A 20,492-nucleotide genomic window follows, 5' to 3' on the forward strand; every position below is an offset into this window, starting at 1 on the left:
AGACAAGCGGGGAATGCTAGGGCGCATAACGCTCCCTACTTGAGCGTCTGTCTTTATTTCTTTGCGTTCGCGAGTGCAAACCCGCGCCGCTAGAAGAAGAGCACCGTGCATGATGCAACGGGAGCCGCACGGACCGACGTCAACCAGTGCCGCAGCACCGGAGCGGGCTGACGCAGGCCTCGTGCCAAAAGCTCCACGCGTCGTCGTCGGTGGAGCTGTCCGCTCCATCCAGGGCCATCGCGGGCTCCGCTCGGAGATGATTCAGTTCCGGAGACAGGGCAAAAGGCCACTGAACCCTTTTTCTCGCCCGCGCTCGAGACACCGCGGCGGCAGCGCCCAGACGCCCCTTCTGCCGAGAGCGCGAAGGAAAAAGAAGAAAAAAGGACTGACCGAATAAAAAAAAGAAAAGAAATGAAGAATGTAGTGATGGCGGCAACGTCGCTATTGCCGTGGTGCTCCATCCGCCCCCGCGAACGTCCGCTTTCTTCAGACTGCGGCCGCCTTCTTCCTCTTGAGGACGTCTGCCTCCTCCACGGCCTCCTCCTCTTCAAAGCCGTCCCTTGGCGTTCTATGCCATCCTGTGTGGCTCTCACATAAGACGAAAAAAGAAGCGAGAATAAGGTTTTCTGGGTCCTCGGCTGAGAAGCGTCTGCCCCTCCGCCGGCGGTGATTGCGCTGGCTCATGTCACCGTGCCGCAGGCAGCAGACCCTCCGGAAACGTCGGGGTAGCGCGCATGAAGAGAGCCCGCTGGGCTCCGCTGTCATGCTCGAGGATGGGGGAGGTCAACGACGAGGGTTGGAACAAGATATTTCTCTGGTACCGAGTGACCACATAAAGCATGCATGGCTATACTGAGGAGCAGGTAGAAATAAACGCAAGTCAACGAGGTTGACCTCTGGCATCTAGTTATACGGTGTTTTGTTGTGTGTTGTTTTCTTTTTTTCCTACCTCTCTGGTATTTCTTTCTGCAAGTCAAACTGGTATGCCTTGAAGCTCGCACACTAGAGGGCCCTTAAACGTCACAAAGCGATGGTGCAGTGACTCAGAGACTACTTCGAGCGAATTAATAATAGCACGGTGCGTTTTAAATATGCCGTATATTGAAAACTCTACGGTGGATGAGTGCCGTCGGCGTTCGGCTGCTCGTGCCAAGGTTGCAAATTCCGTCCCAGCCGTGTCGGTCGTATTTAGATGGAAACGAAAAAAAAAAAAAAAGACGGCCGCGTGGTCTGCGATGTCAGTGCACGTTAAAGAACTTAAGGTGGTGTATTTTAATTACTCCGTAGTCCTTCAACACGATGCCCCACAGCCCATGTGTCACTTCGAGAAGTAAAACTCCGCAACATTTAGAATTTATTCTTTACTTGCTGGACACTGACTGCGCGTCGGCAGTTGAGAAATTCCGATGCCTCTCGAAATGATGGCTTCGCTTACTGGCTGCATGAGATTGGAGAACCTGAAACTATGAGAATATATTTGATTGAGTATGTCCTGAAATAAAAACTAAATAAATTTTGTGTTTTGTTTTGAATATGTCATCCCGACTTCGTGTCGTTCGTACTGAAAATATAAATGTCGTTAACGGCTAAATTGGGTAACGCATGGCATTAGTGGGAAGTTAATCTCTAAGGAATCGCCGCTGGTGCGAGAATGACGCTGGACATAGAGAGAGAGAGAACGGTATGTAATGAAAGGAAAGGCAGAGAGGTCGGCCGGCGGGAAAGACACCCCGGGCTGCAGCTGCGCACTGGGGAAGGGGGGAAAAGGGAAGTAAAAGAGAGTCAGGGTGCGAATAGAGGGTAATGATGTGATAGTACAATGAAGTCCCTTCTGGTGATCTGAGTTGTTCGTTTCTCTCGCACCGTCTTAGCAGGGACAGGCTAGTCAGCTATAAAGAGATTACTTAGCACTATCGGCTAAACAGGGTACAAAACCCACTGGCAGATAAGACACTAAATAAAATCCAAGAAAGCATTTGGAGGCGCTTACAAACAAGGACTTTTCCGAATCCAGCTACCCTAAGTCAGTGGTACCTGGAACAATTCTTAGATAGGTGGAAACAATGTCAGGATATGGAGGATCTGATACATATAATATGGACATGTCCAGAAAAAAAAATATAAATGAACGCACAAAAACGGAAGAATTTTGGGAGACTCTACTGCTGTGTAATGAAAGGAAATGCAGAGAGGTCGGCCGGCTCGAAAGACACCCCGGACTGCAGCTGCTCACTGGAGAAGGGGGGAACAGGGAAGTAAAGGGAAGACAGTGTAATCTGGCTAGCCGAACACGCTGGCCGGGGTATAAAGGCTCCAGGTCATCGTGTAGGCGGATAGGTTGACTACCCGGTATCTTTTAGAGATACCCCACCACATCGGCGGCAAGATACCCATTGTCACTGTATCCATATTGTCACAGTGCGTGCCTTACGTGCATAAGTGCCAGTAAGCGTTTGTGCCTGCTATGAGCGTGCAGAGTTCTCCGCTGGACATTGATTTCTTCGTAGTCTATACTGAACTTTTTTATAATATTACACTAAGCTCTTACGGACTGTTAGTTCAACACCTGAAACCTCCGAGGGCGGGACTCGTACGAGCATTCGAGCTCAGAATGCTGCACGGCGGTGAACGAGGTGCCGGTCAAAGTGGGCTGCTCGAAGACGGCACGAATAATTGGGCCAGACAGTATGTTTACTGTGCACGTACCAGCGCACCGGGTGCCATCCCGCATTGTAATCACACGGCAAGGAGGATTAGTATTCTAACCACCAGCCATGTGGGCTATCTTTCTTTCTTTCTTTCTTTCTTTCTTTCTTTCTTTCTTTCTTTCTTTCTTTCTTTCTTTCTTTCTTTCTTTCTTTCTTTCTTTCTTTCTTTCTTTCTTTCTTTCTTTCTTTCTTTCTTTCTTTCTTTCTTTCTTTCTTAGGCATTTGCCTAAAAGGCAAATCTCGTGCTATCTCGTGCTAGATCGTGTCCTACATTTTCCAGCATCCTAGCCACCTTTATGAAGTTTACGTATTATTATGTCTACACTGATTGTGTACTGTCAGTACGTGCCGCTGACAGCTCTCTCTCTCTCTCGCTCACTCGCTGAATGTTGCTAATCATAATTGAAGCTCTTGACGCCCGAAGTTACGCTACCTTTCTGTGCGGTCCATTTTGTCGCGTGAAATTTCTCATCTCCTATGGAAACAGATGGCATTCCTTTTTATGTTAACATCATATGTCGGCCTGGCATTATATCTGACAGGTCGTCATTTTTATCCACAAGAGCAAGATAAAAATGTATATATGCACACTCGATCAGTTAATAGCCACGTGAATGTTTATGCTCGCCTAGCGTGAAACTCGGTTAAGAGGTCAGTTTGTTTTTATGCAATGCTCTGCAAAGAACCTTTTATACGAGAAAAAGGACCTAACTCAACGGAGATTGACCACCGCGAGGTTTCATCTTGGTTCTTGTACGGCTCAGTCTTCTGTGATCATATATACGTACTACCAAAAGTTGCCGAAGCAATTTCATCAAAATATGCAAAACGCAACTCGCTGTGAGCACCCACTGCCCCAATGCCTTCCGCCCTTTTCCGATCATTTCCATGACGGATGAGCGACGGGCGCGCCACATCATAGGAAGCAGCGCGGCGCCTGCCCGGTGGGGAATTCATCTCGCTTCCGGGCGCAATGACAGCTCCAGGCGGCGTTGTTCCCGGATATGCCAAACCCATGTATCGCCACTTTCACTTCCCGGGGCTCCATATCGCCGGGTCATCCGTCATCGCTTTTTCCTCACGCCCTTTTTCATCGGCGCTCCACACTGAGCCGCTTGGGCATTTTTCCTCGTGCCGCCCTCGGCCCCGCTTATAAAGTCAGCGAAGACCTCGAGCCGAGCACCGTGGCCTACTGCTACGGACGTTTCATTTGTCCCGACTGGGCTGGCATTTCTTCCTGCAGCTTGCCGGAAGACCGACCATAGCCGACGACCGCTCAGAGAAGAAAAAGAACGAATGGGAGGAGAGACTACATACGACCACCGACTTTACCTCGCTCCATGCTTGCCTCTGTGCCGTCTGATCTTTGTTGTCCCACACGAAGAAGCTTGACCGTTTTGTTTATACACCTCACCGTATACACCATTTCCCACATCGCAACTCTGTCTGACACTCCGGTGAACTGCTTTGCGCATCCCTCTCACTCTGCCACCCTTTCACCAGGAGTGAGGGGTGTGTAGAAAGCTCAGGAGAGAGCGCAGCAGTCTCCGGTCCGATGCGCGCGCGACTCGGCAGACGTATATCCAGGTATAAGAATGGGAACGACAAAGCCGTCGGCGCCCATCGCGCCGCTTTAACACTCGTCTCGATGATGCACGCCGCTTTTGTTCTAGCTCGCGGTGGCGCGCGCGCGTCGCGACGCCGCGTATACACTGCTAACTAAAGCTCGCTCTCTATGCTATAAATACGCGCCGCCTCGCTCGTAGTATATCGCCCCGGTGAAGATAGACGCGGCTCCTTCTTCACGGGGTAGGCGGGCGCCGATTGCCGCCTGAGGACTCCGGACAAACACACGCGCACTGGCTATTCTTCGGAGCCACGGCCGCTGCTGGCAGCTCCGGCTAATGGATGCCTTTCGCAGGGGCGTGTGTGCGTGCGTGCGTTGGTGTGTTCGCGCACGCGCGAGTTGCTGCGCTTAGGATGCAGCGGCAGCAGCAGCTGTTCCTGCTGCTTCGGAGAGTGTCTATAAAAGGAACGAGTTTCTTCTTTTCGGCCACGCCAGGGTCCGGCCGCAGTAATCGCGCGTGTCGTACGGCGCCGTCGTAGCAGCAGCTCCTGCGGCGAGAGAAGGGCCCTTTTCTCTTCTTGGCGCGCTCGACGCTGCCGCCCCCGTTCGGCCACGTCCGCCGCCGCCGTCTGGGGCGACGGAGGAGCGCACGGAGAGTGCGTCAGACACACACGCACCGGCCATTCTCTTTTGTGAGCACCTTCATATTATTCTCCTTCCTGCGGTCGCGTCACGTGCAGCCGCAAACCACTAGTGGGGACTCCCTTTAATGCATTCGCAGTTAGTCACGTCTCTGGCTAATACGCGCCTGTCGGTTGCCGCCTACTGGCCAGCGGGACGCCACCACCGCCGCTGCTTGCAGCGCAAGCACCGTCGTTACCTGGTGCGAAGCGCATTGTAGTCCGCTGCCACATCGATCCCGAAGGCTCTCGCTTCTGCACGCCTCCGGCGGTGCTTAATAAACCATACCAGGTCCTGCTTTATTTTTTTTTATTGTTTTTTTTTTTTTTTTTTTTTTTTTTTTTGCTTAGAGAGCATCGATCTGTAATGTTCCGGCTTCAGCGGTACGTTGTAAAGCAGGGCAGGATATCGCTTTCTTTTGAAAGCTCACAAATATGCCAGCTAGCCCATGCTTTCTTTTGCTTTTGTTGAGACTCACAGACACGTCGATTGTGACGTTTTTCATTTTCCGTGCCAAACTTCGAGCGCGAAAGGATATATTTAAGCTCCCGAGGCCGACATCCATGTTCTTGTCATATTGTTATTCCTCCCTCACACTACCTATGATTGACGCGAACATCTCCACAAAAGACGAAGCGATCGCTCCCCTGGTGTTCCCGCGAGCATTGGATTGGTTGTATGGTTTGAGGAAGCTTGCCACAGATAGTCGATACATTTTACCCAGCTATTGCAACATTTTATCGACGCCTACCTTCTTAAGCCGACCTTATAATTACTGGCGCCGTTCTGCATCGTGGACATCATTCAATGCAGGTGGTCGAAATTACTCCGTAGCCCTCCACTACGGCTCCTCTTTCTCTCTTTCCACTTTCATTCCCACCTTCCTCCCTTCCCTTACGGCGCGGTTCGGGTGTCCACAGAGCAAGTGTGACAGTTACTGCGCCTTTCCCTTCCTGTGAACCAATTTAACTTTAACATCATTCAAACGCTCTGCAGGTATTGGAAATTGTCGCTTGTTTTACTTTTTTCCACAACGAGAAATTCGAATAAATCGCTCGGCTCGAGACCCATACATTGCAAGTGGCAAGCAACCAACCTGCCGGAGTCGAATCGATATTTATAGAAATTGGAGGGAATTTCGAAATTTTGCTGGGTATCGATAATTCGGTGTTGCGGCGGCAGCCAGCAGATTGGGAGGGCATTCTGTCCGAAAACAAAGCATCCCCGTTGTTGTCCGAGCCCGGCCCCAGAGCGCTCGCGCGCGGCGCCACTGCCGTCTCGCGAAGACCCCGTCAAAAAAGAGCCGATATGTAAGTTCACATCCAATCTAGAGGCAAAACTGCGTTGCACCGACGCTATTGATGCGTTACCTGCCAGCGCACAGGCGACGCACCGTTCGCTAGGCGTTCATGTATGCCTAACCTGCTTCGTACCCCCCTTTTTGTTCTAGTGCGTAGCACTACTAGCCGCAATAACGGATTTCGCCGATGTCTGTCCGAAGCCGCTCACTCTCTTTTCGTCAACTTGTGGAGAAAGAGAAGGTGACGACGCTCAGCATTGAGGCAGAGGAGCCGCATAGCTGTAACAACCCCCCCCCCCCCTTCTTTCTCTTTCTCTCTCTGTCCATCCGTCTCTCCGTGAGCCCGAAGAGGAGGAATGGAAAGTGGCGACACCCGCATCACGCGACTTGACCCTGAGAGGGCGGAGCGGCCGTATAGATGCACCCAGTGAGAGAGTAAGACGGAGAGAGGGGCGTGTCAGTTACAGACGTGGCAGCCTTCACTGGGCAGCGTTTCACAAGCGTGTGTTACTCCGAAATCAGCAGTCGTGTGTCGCTGGCGCGTCCTCAACTTCGGCATCTCTTCCCTCGCATCAGTCGCTCCTCAGCCTTTACGGACAGCAGACGTGCACGCGCGGTGCTGCCTGCCTTCAAGCACGTTTCTCTCTTTCTTTTCTCTTTCTCTCCCCCTATGATCCCACTCCAGACCTTGCGGCTCCAGAGCAGTGTATTGTAAAGAGGCACATTGTGCCTGTTTTTGTTCGTTTCGGAAGATGGTGTAAGGAAATCTGAGGACGTGGCTGCATCTCGCATTTGCTTCGCGTCGCAATGGAAGAAGCTGGGCGTCAGACACTGCGGCGCAGGTTCTCCGTGCTTGACGTGCTGAAGTACAACGGTTAAGCAGTGCTACGCACCTACTTCGCATTTGATTAACTATGCTAATCGGCCGTAATTTTTTTTCTCATCATCAGCGGTTGGAGCTTCGGAATCAGTCACGTCTTATGGAAAGATAACTAATTCTAATGCCAGTGCACTAAAAACAATATGTGTTACAAAAATAAGGTACACTGGTTGGTTTGGTTTACATTGTAGGGTCTAGCGCCCCAAAGCGACTGAAAGACGTTGTAGTGGAGGGCTCCGGAAATTCCGACCACGTGGGGTTCTTCAACGTGAACTGCCATTAAAGAACCCCAGCTGGTCAAAACTTCCGGCTACCGCTGTCTTCGAGACTGGCAGTGAAGCACGCTCGTCGGTCGTGAGCCACTGCTCGGCTTTAGCTACAGTTGGCTTCACTGCATGACTGCGATGCAGTGTGGAAAACGAGTGCAACAAACAGAAGGGCACGCTCACGGGCGTTCGTCTCGCCATGAAGTTTCACAGCGTTACAGTGTTAGTTTAGCATCGCCAGAAAGTATCCACGCGCGCAGCCTACCCGTTCCCGCGCACGGAGAGTGATCGAAGAGCGTCGCGCACTGTTAGAAGTATCTAGTGAGACTTGAACTTGATATACCGTGCTACTTTCCTGCATTTTTACAAGGGTATTTCAAGACGATAATTGTATGTGTTCGATGTAGGCAGTAATACGAAATATCGGTAATCGGTACATACGGGTTCTGCTGTATACTATTTCTTGTGAGACACAAGCATTGTTCTCAGCCACTTTTTTATTTTATGAACGATCACTGGAAAAACAAAAGAAAACTTTGACCCATCACTCCACGGTATCATGCCGTCAACTCGTGCTTTTGCGCGGAAAACTCGGATAGGGGGTAGGCCCTTAATTAGATTTGTTTCAAATTAAGTTGTCATGCGTGAATTTACTGACTGCCAGGCCGTAGGGCTAGCTATATACTTTAGAAAGTGCGTCATCACCAGGCTACATTTCATTCGCTCACAGGCGTCGTGCCTTCAGACTCACTCAACTGCGAGGCAGTAATCGAAGTGAAACGTAGTTCAAACGAGGATGGCCGTGAAGTATTGTGGAAACACTTGCCGAATCTTTCATCAAGATAGCATCGGGGTCCCTAAGTGTCTAACGGAGACCCTTGCTAAAAACCTTTTTATTTTTTTTTTATTTATTTATTTATTTTTTTTTGCAGCAGCAGCGATGCTTGATTCTTTCACCAGTGTCGATGTTCTAGCCTGCTCTAGCTGCGGTCTACACTCGGCGACACGCGATTTAGAGTAATCTTGTGGTTTCTTCTCCAATTCGACCATAATCTGGAGAAGAGGTGCAGTGGCGCTAGAGTCGCCGGATTAAAGACAAAGGGCTGCGGCGTATCCATGAGCACATGACGAGCGCTCAAGTAATGTTGGCTCTTTTGGGTCACTTTTGAGAGGACAAAGGCATATTGTTAATGAATTCCAAAGCAGAGCATCGCATCTTTCCCCAGTCGGTAATTGGAGGCGCTTCATTAGACAACGGACAGCTCAGTTTACTGCGAAAGGTTAATGCTTTGACGCCCAACCATTGTTTTCCACTTACGAGTTGTCAGTTTCCCACATCTAAAGACCTTTTGTTGCTCTTGTATTGTCCGCCATATTCATCACAGAAAAATTTGACAGTGCCGGGTTTTAAAACTAACACGTGCCGTTTCGATCAAAGCCTTCCATATGAATTACCTTCCCGCAGTTGTATACGTTACTGCGATTTCAACAGTTCCGGCGCAAGCAGATCTAACTGTATTTTCCGGAAGTCGACGTCGGCAAACCAGCGGTGAGCAGGCGCCGTGATCTGAACATTCGATACAGGTGTCGAGCGCGCAGAAGGCGTGTGGTGTGTAGCTCCCTGGCTGCAGCCCCCCTTCGCCAACTTCGCAGTGAAGTGCTTCGGCGCTTTTCTGGTCCGGATTTGGCCTGTTCCCTGTGCTGATAAGTGGGGAGGTAGAGATGAAGAAGCCCCGCGGCTTCGCTGGAGGTACACCGCGAGACACGTGCCTGTAACAAAGTTCTCGTTATTCCAGTCGTGTCGATCGATAGCGCCGAGCGCTGACAAGAAGGGCACCGGTGGGAAATTGCTGCCGTGTACTACGTAGCCAGCTTTTCTATTCTCTTTATGTTTTTGATGGCTTTTTCTTTCTACTGTATTCACTTTTCTTTATTCCTTCGCCCTCTCGCTGGCGTGACTAAATTGCGAAACGACCTGACGGCAAAAATAGGCTCCGCGTTTGTTGTTTAGCAGCGTTAAACTGCGGAATTTGGCCTCTGCTGGCTGAACGAAGCTTACTGCTTTCGTGCGCGTACGTTTCGAGTCAGGAGGAAGAATGGGAAAGCTCATTCGATCTCCTGATGCCGAAGATGATGTGTGAATGTTTCATTGTGCGCTGCACAGCATTAAAAAAAGGCTGGCCTAGACGCACTCTCTGCAAATCGGCAAGCATATTGCAACTATATAAGACTCGTTTAAGAGTTGAGCGCGAGATCAGATATGTGTCGATTAAAGAAATGAACTGTTCTTTAATGAACCTCGTTAGCCTATTTATTATAGCCGAGAGGCTAGGCACCGTTAAGGCGCAGACATTTTTGTCATAAATCAGGTAACGTTCCAGTCGGAGCACAGCACTGTCGCCGCATCTTGATATGGCTAATAGCCTGACACTGATTTTCCAGGCACACGATATCGCTAGCCACAAGCCGCACGCAAGACTGATGATACGCTGTTATACTTCTTGCTGCGACCTAATGAGTGCGTCTATACACTGGCATATAGCGCCGATGCGTGCACGACTGAATTTTCTCATGTGGGCCAATCGGCACATCTTTCTTTCGTTGAGCAAATAGGGCGGCTGGCGCAGCACCCACACAGATGAGCTCTGCTGTACAGCCTAAGGCTTCGCGTGTCGTACTGGCCGGACCAGACCCGTCTCAGAAATGAGGACCGGCTCGTATCTGAATTCGATCGTTAGGAAGCCGGTGTACGCCCATCGTATACGTAGGCTATATGTGATCTTCTATAGGGCTCGCCATATTGACAGCATCGACCTCGAAGAAGTCGCGTGGATGCCTCGAGAGGAGCGGTCCGCTAACTGTGGTAGTCGGTGATTGCGTAGCCATGTTTGTTATTTCGTGTTAATGCTATTTAGTTTCTGTTTTTTTTTTTTTTTGCTTTCTTAACGCCTTCGCGGCACGAGTGAGTGCATCGGAAATTTTTGCTTATTTTATGCAAGCACTCATCTCCCTCCTTTCACATCTCAACCTCATTAAGAAAGAAAGAAGAAACGTTATCGGGCTCGGAAAAGGGTAGGGAGAAAAGCAGTTCTGATTTCAGGGGTGCAGCTGTTGTCAGCATGACTTTTCTTGTGTAGTACATACGAAAGCCGTTACTCGAATTAGTGTGGAGGTTGTTGCAGGCTATTAGCTGTGCTGCAATTATGTTGCCAGACGGTCTTGCATGTAGCGCCACTTTGAATAAAATCTGTAAATAAAAAGCGTGCGTCGTCACAACTCTCTTCGTTATGGTATTGAATGCGCTTAAAATGTACAGAGTAGTCCCGGCGAAAAAAAAAAAAGAATATTTTAGCTCGGAGCCTTGTCGCCCTTGCTTCTCCGAGCTGGACATCTCCTGCCAAGCCCAATGTTGCGGTTTCGATCACGGCAGCGGCAGCCGCAATTCGATGCAGTCGAAATGCAAAAGCGATCGTGCGCCGGTATCTCGGTGTATATGTTAAGGGGTTGCACCTGGCTGAGATTTATTCGAGGCAGTTTACTTTGGCGTTCCTGAAAGCCTATTTGCTTAGGTGGCTCATTGAAGAACCTTTTATATCTCGTATGTTTCTAGAGCTATTTGTTCTGAGGAAATGAGTATCTGGCACTGCATGAGGCTGCAAGCGTCTCCTCTCAAACAAATGAAATAAGCACAAAAAAATTTACATTCTCGCTTTTTAGAATTTGCATTATTATTGATATATTTGTTTTTTTTGCATCTTAAGCCTGCAGCGCAAAGTAGTGATGATATGTTTATTTATTTATTTTTTATTGCCAAGCATATGGCATGAATCAGGTGGGTCATGTGCGCAACTGACGAGTAAATCGCGCTGCTCGAGCTTTACTTCCTTAAATCTCCAAGTCAGTATATGATGGAAGAAGTGTAAATCGATCTTTGTATGTCAGGAAACTAAAATTAAGGCACGGAATAGACCAAAGCCTATTAAACTTCAGGATGTTACGAATTAAAGAACGTCGTAAAGAAACTAGCAAAACGAAACCGGCTGACATACTGCAGATGTGCAATTCAGCAGTGCACGCACTCCTACTATCCTACAGTTTGTGAACATGTTCGCATTAACATGCAAAAAAAAAAAAAAAAGCTGCAAGTACAGTGTGTTTCGTTCAATATATGATTACGTTGTTTTGTTTGTGTACCGAGTGTCCCACGTAAATGTAACCAAGGCTTTAAATAACACTCTCTGTCCTAGCCCTGTAAAAGCACCTGACAACTACTGAGAGTCGCATGGTATAGTTTGCAGTTTTCTTTATTTCTGCAACCTTTATGAATGAGCGCAGAATAGTTACCTAACCTTTATTAGATTTCTTTTTTTTTTTTTTTTCAGGAGCAGAGTGTCAATACAGAAGTTGAAGATCGACTTGAGAAAAAACTGACTGAAGTGCTTGCCCTGCTCACGCTAGTAGGTTTATCGACCTTAATTTACCTCGCTATTCAAAGAGACGCTTCCATGCAACATCTTTGCCAGTTAAACGTCTTGATACGCGTCTCAGAGAACAAAACATGCTGTTTATTGGTGTGCTGGCGACGATGTGGATTTGCGCTCCCGCTGGGGAAGAGATGATCCCACAGCTGGTCACGTGATAGCCTTCCCTGAAGGTGAGTAAAGAAAAGTTCGTAAATCAGATATTGATGTAAACGACACAGCTAACTGATTTTAGAGACTATCTGCAGCTTCTGCATTGACACTGTTCAGCAAGACAATAATGAAAAGGTTAGATAATTAATGTTTACGACTAATTATTCTTTACTGACGAACGAAAAAGGCTGAACACTAGACCAATTGGTTGTTAATAGCTTTCAATTGGTGTCGCTATCACTGCGCCAGGACAGTCAGCGTTTTTAAATGCTTGCCCACATTTGCCTGGGACACCCTGCAAACATTTCTTCGCCATAATGTCTTCGTGTAAAATGCACTTGTATTCGCAGCTGCAAGCGGTTGCACAGGAATATTTCCGAGGGGAAATCTGTACTAGTCCATATCCCAAGGTCAAGTTTAGATAGCGTTTGACCTTGAGCCAGCGGAGCGCAGGTATGATTTTGACGTCATACCACGTGACTCACTACGGAGAGACGCAGCTGCGTGCGCTCGCCGGGCTCCGCTACTGTGACACCACGTGACTAGTAGAGGGTATAGTAACCGTTGCTTCGCCTGCATTTTCTCCTCTGAGTGCGTCAAATCTTTGGCGCCGCGTCAGGCCGTGCCCTGTCATCCAGAGGAGCTTTCCGCTTTTTATAACTAGGTTCAGAAACCTCACCAATTTTTTTCTGGCATTCAATGGACATTTGTGTATGAGGGTAAAATCAGTTGTTGTTCAGGAGTGATATTGTACATTAAGCTTGAGCACATTATGTGCCCTCGACGCGCTCTCGTTGTGCTCCACATGTGTCCCTTCATGACGCTGTCATTGTGACGTCATACAACTAGTACGCAGGAAGTACTCTTCGGTAATAGAGCAAACAAATAATGAACACAGCAGAGCCTCGAACATATTGATATGTTTTACTTTGATTTTGTTTAGTTGTGCATCCTTATAGACTCTAACTATACGTTTGGGACTCCATTGTTAAAGACGCGTTGAAGATGCATCAGCTTTGATCTCGAAGCGGTATGGGGTTAGGGGATTTGTGGACCGGCACGAAATCAACATTATTTCTTCTGAAAAGAGAGTTACGGGCGTAGTAATGTCATCGCAGCATGACTGCAGTTCTACAAGTATTCCTCCTGTAGCGTGACTCGGTGCTCTTTCCCAGCCCCCAATCTCTTCCCTCTAATTGCTTGTAAGTACCGCTCCGGGCGAGTCCCCGAGCGAGCACCCCTTGGCGCAATAGCCACAACTCGCTGAAAAGCAGGCTGAGATCGCTGTGCTATCGAGGGCGCGTATGCGCCTTGTGCGATGCCACTTTTCCTTGCTGCTGCCTGCAATCGACGCGGTTTGCGAGATGCGTTACCTTCAACCGTTGCGACGGCGGCAGAAGCGAGCCAAGGACAGCGAGAATTCACTCCCGGCCGCTGCTTGTTTCGAAGAGCGTCATTGTGTGCGCATCATTTAAGCACTCTCCTCGCACAACCAAGCAAGCAGCGCCCGTGTCAGTGCGCGTGCCCGCGTGCGTGCGAGTGCTAGATTCGCGAAGACGAACGTCCATCTGAATTCCTCATTGATTTCTTTGTGTTCGAGAATCTCGAACAGCGCAGAATAAGCAGCATAGTTCTTTAAATGTACATACGGGTTACTCGATTTAAAGTTTCGATTTGTGTGTTTTAAAGTCGCAAAGGGACTCATGCTATGAGAGGCGCCGTAGTGGACGACTCCGGAAATTTCGACTACGTGGGCTTCATGCACGATTGGCTGTAATGCGACATGACTTGTTCATCTGCTTGAGTCGGGAACTGGGCTCACTGAAGTTCACTTAGTGCCGTCAGTGAGTACATCCGGTCGAGACTAGACTACATGCTATTGAGCAATACTTCGCTGTATTCCACAGTGGTAACAGTGGTATTTGGGTTGGAGAGCGTTGTGGAATCGTAGAGGTTATTGCTTCTATGGAATCTGGCCCCTGTTTACATTCCATGTGTGAGCAAATTGAGGGCATGATCAGCGTTTGCCCGAAAGCAAATCCATATCACGAAGGCATTAAGGACATTTAAATGCAGTCTAGATTTCCTCACTGATTCTCTATACGCCAACTCCAAAGTACATCTAATATGCACAGCTTGTCTCGATAATCGCCTCTTGTTCCTGACTGAACCGTTGATGACACGATTAAATTTATCAGCTCCGTCGCAGCGCTCCAGCAGACGTAGCCTTGCTCACAATGCACATTGCCGCGCGCTTTGCTTCAGGTCTCCGAGCGCCGCCTTTTTTGCGGGCAAGGAGACGCTAACGGGATAAATAAGAAGAGACTCCTCGCCCACAAAACCGTGCGCCGCTCTTCTTCGACGGATAAAGGATGGGCTCGCCAAGGCCCGTGGTTGAGGTGGCTGCGGTGGTAAAGGCGGGAACGGCGCTCCCCTCGAATCCCGGTCACACCCAGGCGCGTCTTTATGCCGGGCGGTGGCGTCGGCTCTGGTGGCCCCCCGAGTCCGGCGTCTGCTGGCTCGACGGCCACGACGTCGGCGGCCATCATCGCCGGGGAGTGGTGGCCGTTGCCGCCGCTCCGGCCCCTTTTATTTAGGAAAACGGAGCGCGCAAACAAACACTGCGCGTACCCGCGCGCGCGCGGGGAGTCAGGGTCGTCGGCGTGCGCTTAGAAGACGCGGGTGCGCTCGCGCGCGTGTGTGGCCGATGCAAACGCCGCCGCCAACGCTGCTGCTGCATACCTGCTGCTCGTCCCGCGTCGTAAAAGACAAAGAGCTCGGCACCGGTGGCCGGAGATGACCTACAAAAATAGCTATAGGGCAGCCCCTTTGTGTGTGTGCGCGCGCGTAGTCCACTATGTAGTACCTCCGTGCGCCTCACAGGCTCGTCTCTAGCGTGCTCTCATCGCGATGTGTGGCATTTTGCGCGCCACTTGTGCACACCCCCAATCCCCTGGTAGGTCCCGCCTATACACCCAGTTTTGTAGTGCGCATCGGCTATAGCGCCTTCTTAACGGCCGCTCGATAGGTTCTTGCGCCGTTTTCTGCTCTTTTTTACTTTTTTTTTTTCTCATACGCAGGGCTTGTACTGGTATTTTTGCACCTGCACTGTTCGCTGCCTGCGTACAAAAGGGTTAAAGGTGTCGAAACGATGTTCCCGCCACATAAAGGAATCAGCAGCTTGAGGGCGTTACGTGCGTACAGGCCGAGAGTGCGGATTTTGTGACAAGTACATAATCTCGGCTGTTACTAAATTGTGAGTATGTAAAACACAGTCGCGCTCACACTCCGGATTGGAATTTAGTGGAGCCGGACACAGCTTTCACTTCAGTGCCGACCGATTGGAAGACGTAATTTATTTGACTCAATGACTGTAGTTCTCGAAGAGTGGACACCATACATTTTTATGTGTTGTATTTATTTAATTATGAAGTTTCACATTTTCTCGCATTTTCCCACTATATTGTCACGTACTCGGTGACTCGGGTCCAGTAGATAGGAAAGCAAGGAGCTTTTATAACGGGGAGTCAGCCCCAGAGGGAACGGTTCGAACAGCTAGATGATGATGATGATGCCCTGAGACAAAATGGCACATACCTACGGCGGGGGATTGACCAGGGTGCATCGTAGTTTGTAAATAATTATGTTCAAGGACTGGAGTATTGAGATAAATATGAATCTTTACCTAGAATTTGAAAAAAAAAAAAAACAAAAGGAAAAGAAAAGTTGAAATCGTACCTAGCATAGGAATCTACCTGTTGAAATTATGTAATCATGAATAAAATCGCAAACTGGTTTTAAGGCATATCCCTTGACGCTTGTTCCGAAGGAGAGGAGAACTGGAATGGTTAGTGGAAGGCCTAATCTCGAAAGGGGAGTTGCTAAGTAAATTTTGCGGAGAGATGCGAACCTCCGGCAGAAGAGAAAAAAAATGATCGATGGATTCAATTTCTTTGCAAGACTCACAGAGGTTAGTAGCGGATAGCCCGGAACGACATAAATACAGATTTAGTTTCGGTAATCTGCAGCGCAAGAGAGTCATAGACACCTCACATATCCTTGAATCACACATGCGGCCACGCCAAGGCCGCTAGATGCGCGAGCACGAGCGACACTTTGCCGTCCTTCGTGCTCCAGTCATGCGCCACCTGGCAGCGTTAGATGGCATTACTCCTCCTTCAAGGAAAAGAAAAGAAGGGAGGAAAATGAAGAAAGTAGTAAAGAACAGTACGAGAGAAACAAGACATTGGTCACAGTAGTTCACAATGTCGGACCTGGGCTTTCGACGTTTTGGTTGTGCGGAAATCGCTTCATGACTGACGTCACTGACACGACGTAATAACACTAGTAACACTAGCGACGTAGTACACTACCAGCATGTCCGCAACCGTCTTATTCAGTCTTTCGGTAGGACCATTCCTATGCAGATGGTATACGCTATGTTCTTGTGGTGGGTCGTGTGGCTCAGTTTAAATATGGGGTGGGTGAGCTGCGACGTGAAAGCTGTCCCTCTGTCGGTAATGATGTATGAAGATGCACCATGCCATGGGGCGAAGTAGCCGAGTTTTCCATGCACAACAGCGAGACGATGTTACGCATGGAAAACTCGGCTACTTCGGAAGCTGTGCCACGAGAGATTGCCTTTGTCTTGGCGTATCGAGTCAAATAGTCAATAGCTAATGCCATTGACTTATTCCCCGCCTGCTACAAAGGAAAAGGGCGGAGGAGGTTCATCCCAATTTGGTCGACTGGAGAAGGTGCACTAACGTCCCATACTCGGTAACTCGGGGCCTGCAGATAGGAAGGCAAATAACTTTTATGACAGGGTGGTGGTGGTGGTGGAGAAAGCGCGAGCGACACTTCCTCGTACTTCGTTCTTCAGTCATTGGCGATCCAGCAATGATAGGTGGCAATATATTGTGAGGCAGAAGAACGCACCAGCAAATTCACCTTTTTACTTCAGGTAGGCCGAAGCAGCAGCTACCGACTAGCCACAGCTTAGCAACACTTCGTCTTCTTCGCACGACCCGATGACCGGTGATGATTACGCTGAGATGAAGATGAAGGTCACTCACAGTGCTTACAACATTTATGTATGTGATTGAATTTTTCGAGCGACGCTTATGCGGGAGAGTCAATTTTCCTCAGCTTCATGTAAAAACTAGAACACAGCGCTGACTCACATCTGCGATTTTCATAGTTTCATCAAAATCTTCACCGCGATAAGAATAAAAAGGAAGTGTTGAATTTAGTTCTCAGTAAAGCCTTATTTATCGGCTGATATTCCACGCGGCTGCTATAATATATCCGCACATTTCACGGCAGATTATAGTTTACTGGCTCGTATTTCTATTAAGCACTATTCCAACTTCTATAACATGTATAAAAGTTGACATTAACCTGTCGTTGCGACTCACGTTGCCCTAACCGTAATTAAAATATGAGAGCCTTGCTTGCAGACCAGTGCACTAAATTGCGTTTCGTGTGCGAGGAAAAAAAAATCCTTTTATGTAGGTAGAGTGCGCATGTTAGGCACTCTACACTCTGCACAGCTGTTACTCTATGCGCGCACGAAAACGAGTCATGCAAATGAGGAATAAGACAACAGAAGCTTAGATACATTGCTGACGAGCTCCTCAAGCGATGGAAGATTAGACCGTTGTTATCCTCTTTCCTGCACGCACGATCAACCTCAACAATCTCCGGCTGCCCACTGACAGCTACCGCTCACACCGCTGCAAGAGAAAGACGCAGCGCTTGGTCGCGAGCTAACAACCGTTCGCGTGAGGCCTTTTAACGGTCGAAAGCCGCCCTTCCGGAAGTTTCCTGCTTTAGTTTGTGGTTTCTACGTGGACATAGGCCACCAACCACCGCGGGTTCGAGCGTCGCGCGAGCCGAAGCCCCGATCAGCCGTCACCGCGCGCGCACTGAAACACTGCAGCGCGCACTCAACCTCCACAGGGAGGAGAGCACTTCGCTGCCAGGACACAAACCTCCAAGTTCACAAAGGAGACGTTTATTGAAACGCCATCCTCCAGCGGCACACACACACACACACACACACACACACACACATACACATATTTACAAACGCACATACGCATATTTACAAACGCACATACACACACATACGCAGTCACCGTGTCAAGGGAGCGCGCGAGGAGCTAGGCTCCCCTGCGCGCACAAGTGACACGGAGTGCGCGCCGCAAGCACGCAAGGGCGTGCTGTGATCTCTCTCGCAGTGACCAAAGGGTTCCTTTGAGAGAGATTGGGCAACCACCGCATGGTACGCCTGTCGCGGATCGTTGGATCACGATCGACAGGCTCGAGTTGCGCTCTCAGGTACGACCCGGAGCAGACGAACTCGAGTACACACTGGTCTGCGCGGACAAAGGCCGGCAGACAAGAACAGTTGCGTACGCACCTTGCGATGTCTCGGAGGGGTCTCTCTCTGAGCTCCGCTCGGACAGTCGCGCGAGCGCGGCTGTCGAAGCGGTGCCGTGTTCCCGCCAAAAGGCGCCAATGGGAACAGCCACTGGGACGCCAGGGCGGAGCTGTGGCCCGAACGACAGTGACAAGTCGCTCGAGCCCCTCTCCGCCGCCTCAGGCGGGAGAAAGGGAACGGGGAGAACAATTGGGAAGCGGGCGGCGGCCGCGCAAAGGGCAGCCGCAGCAAGCCCGAATCCCACAAGTTCTGCTCTTTATCTTTTTTTTCGGCACTTGCCGAATAGGCTGGGTCCCAAAAGGCGCGCACCAGTGCATTTTATACTCATTTTTTTTTTTGCGATCAGGTTACGGTAGATGTGCTTCCACGCGAAACAGCTTTGACTGCAAACCTTCATTTTCAACCCCAGCCCTGCTTAATTTTTGTCGTGTGTTGTCAGGGTGGTTTACTGAAGAGGAGCCTAGAGCCTAGAAGTTGGTTTGATTCATTAGGGATTGGCCAGTGAAACTATATGCATGCTGAAGGAAGGGGTTTTAAGGTAAAAGATGATTAAGGACTGCAGATATGGGGATGGCGTATGCTTATGTATCGCAGGCGAATAATAAACCTTCACCCTTTTTAACCTTCTGCAATATTGAAAAAACTGCAACCCTAGTACTATGAGCTCCCTGGGCATACTACCCCTTTCCGTTAAATATAGACCTTCGTTCCAGCTCCATATTATTAAAGGTTACTCACTTACGACCCATTGCTTTTTATATGCGTGAAATGCTTTTCGCTCCCGTTATCGTGACCCTGAGATGACTTCGAGCCGAAGCCGAGAGCTAACATCCGGGCACATATTTCCAGTCATCCGGGTAGCGAAACGAGAACCTCCGGGAACCGAACGAGATTTAACGAGTCGAGTTCTTCACACTTTAAGCCTCCGTACAGGACTGGCATGTGTTCCAAAACTGAGTGTCCACACCCCCAAAATTTTGCCCTCTGGACCCCCAAAATTTGTCTTCGTTCAAATTTGACTAGTTTGTGCCCAACTTAATTTGACTATGGCCAACACAGTGGCGTCTTTCAATTTAAGTTGGGTCATTCTAAACTTCGGCCCAGCAGACTCCCGAAATTTAACTTTGTCATTTGTGCAAAATAATTTCTCAGTCTGGTCGCACTATGACCAACTCAGTGGTGACTTCCAAATTTAAGTTTACCATCTCCAAAGTTTGGCATGCTATCACATTCTCTGCGCATAGCTGGGAAGCGTCTTTGCGAGTTGTACGCCACAACGAAAGAGTATACCCTCGTCGACAACGCCATAGATATCCAGCCGCTCACGAAGGTGACAAGATTGCCACAGAGCCCGTAACCATTCATGCTTACATGTACTCTCGATTACGGGAGAGGCAGTATTTTGTTTTTAAATCTACGCTGTATTACACGTTTCGAACGTTCATATTAGCAACGATTTTGCATTTGAGAAAAGCCGATGCTTTGAGGTCAAATACATTTAGACTCAGAATCAACTGATTTGAGTATAAGGCACTAATAAAATAACCTTTGAAGATTGTATCTCCATGTCCTAGCAGTTGGTTGTCAGGTAGGCTCCTGGGCCTAACTATGCTGCTATGAGCCCCGAGAGAGCAGGCAAACCCATTGGGGATTGATCCCTCTTGCAGGGGCTGCGGTGTAATTGAATTATGCATTTTTGGCCATTTTACTTCAAGAAATGAGCCCGGCATTACTTTACGGTGTAAAAATGCATGCCTGCGGAGTCCTTATAAAGACTTGCTTGAGCGAATGAACCCATAATTTGTTTCACACGCATCACAAGATGTTATCAGCGCTCCGAAACGTAAGGGCAACGTGGGGAATTCAATATGGCGTTGACAACAGGACTGCGTTTCTACCACGTTCTTAAACTCTAATCTACAGGCGTGTACTGCGAACACAATCTCGTGGCGCGCGTTATTCTGACTCTCCCAGGCCGACCTTACTTTTCGTAGTATTGCAAGCAGGTGGA

The 20,492-nt window shown here is 49.1% G+C and overlaps 1 protein-coding gene across 4 annotated transcripts in view; it reads left to right on the forward strand.

The window, feature by feature from the left end:
- Positions 1–20,492, forward strand: part of LOC146191068 (uncharacterized) — a 423,874-nt gene that overhangs the window by 89,204 nt on the left and 314,178 nt on the right. Inside the window, exon 1 of one of the 4 annotated variants that reach the window (XM_084601529.1) lies at positions 11,789–12,056. The exons of 2 other annotated variants lie outside the window; for them this stretch is intronic. The gene's annotated coding sequence lies outside the window, so the exon portion shown is untranslated. Of the gene's footprint in view, positions 1–11,788; positions 12,057–20,492 lie in introns of those variants that run through there. One more of the 4 variants, XM_084601531.1, reaches the window with a different exon arrangement.

The sequence above is a fragment of the Amblyomma maculatum genome, chromosome 4 (genome assembly GCF_055883805.1).
Source record: "Amblyomma maculatum isolate TAMU_Amacu chromosome 4, ASM5588380v1, whole genome shotgun sequence".
Lineage (NCBI taxonomy): Eukaryota > Metazoa > Arthropoda > Arachnida > Ixodida > Ixodidae > Amblyomma > Amblyomma maculatum.